The sequence below is a fragment of the Solanum lycopersicum genome, chromosome 11 (assembly GCF_036512215.1).
Source record: "Solanum lycopersicum chromosome 11, SLM_r2.1".
In the NCBI taxonomy this organism is placed as follows: domain Eukaryota; kingdom Viridiplantae; phylum Streptophyta; class Magnoliopsida; order Solanales; family Solanaceae; genus Solanum; species Solanum lycopersicum.
In genome coordinates, this window is record NC_090810.1 from 50392851 (window position 1) to 50398898 (window position 6048).

At 32.8% G+C, this 6048-nt stretch overlaps 1 long non-coding RNA gene across 1 annotated transcript; it reads right to left on the reverse strand.

The window, feature by feature from the left end:
• Positions 1 to 838: 838 nt before the first annotated feature.
• On the reverse strand, positions 839 to 3749 carry LOC101256247 (uncharacterized). The gene is made up of 2 exons (XR_738503.4): positions 3178 to 3749; positions 839 to 1214 (listed from the first exon to the last, which is right to left on the reverse strand). It is a non-coding gene; the product is annotated as an uncharacterized lncRNA (long non-coding RNA).
• Positions 3750 to 6048: the final 2299 nt, after the last annotated feature.

Consider the following 6048-nt stretch of genomic DNA (forward strand, 5'->3'; position numbering starts at 1 on the left):
GGCCAACTTGCGCTACCCCACCACCGCATGCATTTCGTATATAAAAGGTGCCTACTCATCCCAATTTAATGTCCAAGAGGATTAGGCTCTTCATAGGGTGGGCTTAGACAAAACAAAATCTAGACCCTCCTAGACACCAAGTCAAACAAACAAGACGGTCATTTTAGCACGATAGGTTTCAATTCGGCCTTTAAATTTTAATGAACATGCTTGAAAATAACACTTAATCAGGATACATTTTCATTCTAAGTGTGTGAATATACAAAGTTATAATAACAAAAGTTAATTACGAGAGGGCAAATATAATGACATGAATGCAGATTTTAGTGTTCAACTAATTTAAAGTGGACAAAAATTAATAAATGATTTTTATCTTTTGATTCTAAGTAGCAAAGAAGCGATCACACATGCCTATATATTTTTTAAAACAAGCAAATTTAATATTAATGCAAAAAATTATTTAGAACGACTTGTATTAATTTAAGGTAGGAAATTATTTTTTTATGAACAACTATAAAATGATTGTTAATGCAACAAATTGCTTTAGACAAGTGAAAAATATATTATTAATGCAAAAATTTATTTATTAGAACAGTGAAAGATTTATATATTATTTATTGATGCTGAAAATATATTTTTAAGAAAAAAATAATTATAGTGCAACAATTAGAAATCAGATTTTGATTAGTGCAGAAATATTTCTTAGATAGTCATTTTATTAGATGCAGAAATTTGTTTATGAGGTAGCCGATTTATTAGATGCAAAGATTTAATTAATAGAAAATTTTATATGAGAAAGGGGTTAACTATGATGCAAAAATATTAATTATTTTGCAGATTTTAGGATAAACACATGCATAAATAATAAATGCGGAGATTTATTGTTATTTACAATGATCAAAAAACATTTACAAATTTATCTCATATTTAAACATGCAAAAGTTATTAAAAACACTTAACACACAGATTTCAGCAGCTAACTGAATAGCCATTATCTCTGAATACATATTAGTTTGAATGGGTAGCAGCACACAGAAAATCACCAGCAGCATCTCTAAGCACCACAGCAGCACCACTCTTACCTGGATTACCTCTTGATGCACCATCTGTGTTACATTTAATCCATTGTCCGCTAGGGAATTCCCAACATACTCTTCTATAGTGTAGCTTGGGGATGTAGCTCTCCAACTCACTAACCAATTCAGGCATGATTTCTAGGTGTTCAAAAATTATTTACGTAAATTCTATAGACATAATATTTATTTAATAGAATAACTTTGTACAAAAAGTTGCACACCAATTATTTAATATTCTAACAAATGAAGAAGAGATCTATAGTCACAACCAAATCATTAAAATGCAAATTCTAATAAAATTAACTAAAAACCATTAGTTAGACAAGATTAACCAACTGATTAAACAAAGATGATTTATTTTATTTATTTAATTCCTTTTTAGTTAGGGATAAGCAGTTTAATCAAGCAAATTACAATCATATAGACATGTTTTCTAACACAAATAAGTTTGCAAATTAGCATATATAATTCCCCCTCTCTTTAGCGGATCCCCCAAATTGATTTCATATATATAGAGTTAGAGAGTTTTACAATTAGTACAACAAAAAACATAATAAACAAATATACAACAATAAAATAAATATCTTCATCCGGATTTTTGTTTTAGACGACTCTTCAACATGTTGAACTCTAAATTCAAACCTTTTAGAAGGGATGTAGCACATATACGATCAAAAAAATAATCGCAACAACAAATGTTCATAATAACCAATTACTATCCTATATATGTAAATAACATAGAAAAGAGATAAAGAATAACCATAGTTATATTATCACATGTAAAAGGATAATGAAACTAACTTGGATGCTTCCATGTTGTTTCATTTTCCTTCACACAAATATTTATAATTATGCAAAAAATCAAATTTAAACTAATAAGAGCACTAACCAATTATGCAGAAAATTTTATCGGCAATGATTAATTTTAGTAATGTTTTCAATCCACGACAGCAACACAACAAAATAATTCTCAAAGTATGCGAGAGTCTTCCTTTCTTCTAGGAATAGACAACCTTTTTCAAATTATTTAATTGTTCAAGTATGAGTCTAAGCATTAGAGGGGATGAGCAATGAGAGAATGTGAGTTCTTTTCAAAATGTGAGAGTGTCAATGAATGAGTAGAACTTGTGTCGAATGTGAATGAATGAGTTAGTGTTGAGAATTACAGGAGGGGGTCCTTTTTATATTGCAAAAAGGGACGAAAAAATAAGGAAAAGAGATATTTAAAGGAATCAATTAATATATCATTTTCCTTATTCTAAAGGATAGCCAAATCAAAAAAATTTAGAATATACCATTACCAAGTATAAAAATGTAAGAAGTAACAAATAGAAAGAAACATGATATTTTCCCTTAAATAAACAAGAGTCAAATAAGATTTTTTTAAAAATTATTTTTTTACCCAATATAGACAAATAAGAGTAAAATGTTTTCCTTAAATAACGAAGACCCAAAACAATATTATTTTACATTTACTAAGAAATCCGTCAATTTTCAAATAAGGAAAAAGGATCAATTAATATTATTTCCTTAATTACGAGGAAAACATAATCAGATTTACCCTACCCAAACAAATTTTTTTATTGAAAATGGGTCAAGTAACAATCATTACACATAAATAAGGAGAAATATTTAAGAAAAGACAATATCACAACTCAAATCAATTTTCGGATACAGTTTCTCATATTTTATTTTTATTTTTACCGTATACAAACAAAAATGACAAATTAACAGATCCTAAATACAACAATTACTAAACTGAGGGGATACAAGTCACAAGTCATGAAATCCTATTTTTAGTATTCTTGAAAACAATTTTATCAGTCCAAATTATCAACTTTAAATCAAGAACCAACTACATCAATACCATAAAAAAAATAGAATAAAGTAATGAGTAGATAGAAGCAAGTAACATAGAGTAGTATTTACATTCCAAATAACAATTAGTAATATTTTTGAAACAGACAATATTAGAAAATTTGCAGAGTATGAATAAGACAAGATAATAATTAAATTTGAGACAGAAATATGCATAGCCAACTTGAAAATAAAAAGAATAACAATGCCACAAAAATGAGGTAATAATTCGAAAGAAGTATACCTGGACAAATCTTGTTAAAAATTTGTCCTTAACCCCCCTTGAAACTTTTGAATACATTGTCGTAGTTCGCTTGTTTTCGCTGGTTGTCCTGCTCATCTCTGCCGGAGCCGCTGTCGCCAGTGGTTGCTTTCCAGTGGGATGCTACTTGACCTACAAAGAGAGAAAAAAAGAAGAAGAAGGAGGAGGAGGAAGAGGAGGGAGGGGAGATTGGAGAGAAAGAAAAGAGAAGGAGGAAGCGATAGGGGAGGGAGGATGGAGGAGGAGAGGGCGGCGAGGCGGAGGGAGCAGCCGTTCGGAGCATCCTCCATCGGTGCTGTCAAGCTACTGGTGTTGCTGGTGAGCAGAGGAATTCGCCTGCAGTTGTTGTTGATTCCCTGCATTAAGAAAAATTGAAAAGAGAAGAAGAAGGGGAAGAGAAGAGATGCGAGGGTGAGAGAGGAGAAGAGGAAAATGAGGAGAGAGAGAGTGGGGGAGAGAAAAAAGAGGGAGGAGAGAAAGACGAGAGTGAGAAGAGGGAGAGGGGGCTGCTACTGCCAAGGATAGAGAGGAATAATGAATTTTTTTTAGAGATTAGGTTCTTTTAGGATAGAATAGGTAGATTAAATAGGACCATCGATTTTAGAAGAGATAAGGGGCTGGGATTCGATTAATTGAATAGATAGATAAGATTGAAAGATGAGATATATTGAAATGATATTTGGTTGGATATGGAATGACCCAAATTGCAATAAATTGGCTAGAATTAGAATAAAAGAGGATGGATATAAGTGAAATAAAATTTGAATTGGAGTGGCTAGAATTGAATGAAATTAGAATAGAATACGTTAAGATTTAAATGATTTTGAGGAAAATTTAGGAATTACTATTTAATTAATTTTTTTATATAATTGAAAATCACTTAAATTTTAAAACATTCGAAACTCATTAATAATTTCAAAATAGTTTAATAATATTTACAATAATTTTATAAAGTAAACATACTAATATACGTAATTTTCAAGGAAAATCAACCAAAATTCTAAACTTAAAATAAATTTTTAAATACGCATTTAATCGGATAGTATTCCTAAATATGGTTAAAGGTAGGTCAAAATTGGTTATTAACAGTCTTTATTGATGATATCCTCATTTATTCTAGGAATAAAAAAGAATATGCGACTCTCAAGGATCGTCAGTTATTCGCTAAGTTTAGCAAATGTGTGTTCTGGTTGAAATCTGTTGCTTTCTTTGGTCACATTGTATCTAGAGAAGGGATACGAGTGGATTTACTGATGATAGAAGTAGTGAAACAATGTCCGAGACCTACCTCTGCTACAGATATCAGAAGTTTCTTAGGTCTATCAGGTTATTAAAGAAGGTTCGTGAAAGGATTCTCATCCATAGCCTCACCATTGACTAGGTTAACTTAGAAGATGGTGAAGTTTCAATAGTTAGATGATTCAGAGAAAAGCTTTGCAGAATTAAAACTAGATTGACTACAAATCCTGTCTTGACTCTATTAGAGGGTTCAGATGGTTATGTGATCTATTGTGATGCATCAAGAGTTGGCCTAGGTTGTGTGTTGATATAGTGAAATAAGGTTATAGCTTATGCCTCTAGTCAACTTAAGGTTCCTGAGAAGAAATATCCAATCCATAACCTTGAGCTCGTACTAGTGGTGTTCACACTCAAGATATGGAGACATTACTTTATGGTGTTCATATAGATGTGTTCACGGAACATAAGAGCCTTCCGTATATGTTCACCCAGAAAGAATTCAATCTTCGTAAGAAGAGATGACTTGAGTTCTTTAAGGATTATGATATGTGTGTGCATTATCATCCTTGTAAGGTTAATGTAGTAGCAGATGCTATTAGCAGATTACATATGGGTAGTGTAGCCCATGATTAGGAAGAAAGGAAGGAGCTAGTGAAGGATGTTCACATGCTTTCTTTCTTGGGAGTTCACCTTATGAGAATATAAAACAGTGGTGTAACAGCTCAGAATGGGGCATAATCTTCTTTGATCATGGAGGTTAAGGAAAAGCAAGACAGTGATCCGTTCTTGCTTGAACTTAAGGGTGCAACAATTAGAGAATGGAGGTTTTCTCCTAACGGGGAGATGGTATACTTCGCTACCAGGGTAGATTGTGTGTTCCTAATGTGGGCGAGTTAAGATAACATATTCTTGCAGAAGCCCATAACTCCAGATATTTTATTCATCCAGGTGTCACTAAGATGTACCGCGATCTGCGGGATGTGTATTGGTGGAATGACATGAATAGGGGTATAGGAGACTTTGTGAGTAAGTGTCCCAATTGCCAGCATGTCACGGTAGAACATCAGAAACCAGGAGGTCTTACTCCAAAAATCGATATTCCTACTTGGTAGTGGGATGTGATCAATATGAATTTCATCACAGGCTTACCTCGTACTCGCAGACAGCATGACTTCATTTGGGTGATAGTTGATAGGATGACTAAGTCTTCTGGCTTTTTAGCGGTCAAGACTACAGATTCGGCAGAGGAATATACCAAGCTTTACATTAATGAAATTGTGAGGTTACATGGGGTTCCTTTGTCTATCATCTCAGATAGAGGTCCTCAGTTAACCTTTCATTTCTGGAAGTCAATTCAAAATGGTCTTGGTACTCAGGTTAACCTTAGAAGGACATTTCATCCGCTGACCTATGGATAAGTAGTCGTACAATTTAGACCCCAGAGGATATGTTGAGAGTTTGTTTGATCGATTTCAAGGGTAGTTGGGATGATCACATTCCTCTTATTGAGTTTGCCCACAACAGTAGCTACAATTCCAGCATTCAGATGGCCCCTTATTAGGCTTTTTTATGGGTATTGATGTAGATCTCCTGTTGATTGGTTTGAAGTAGGTG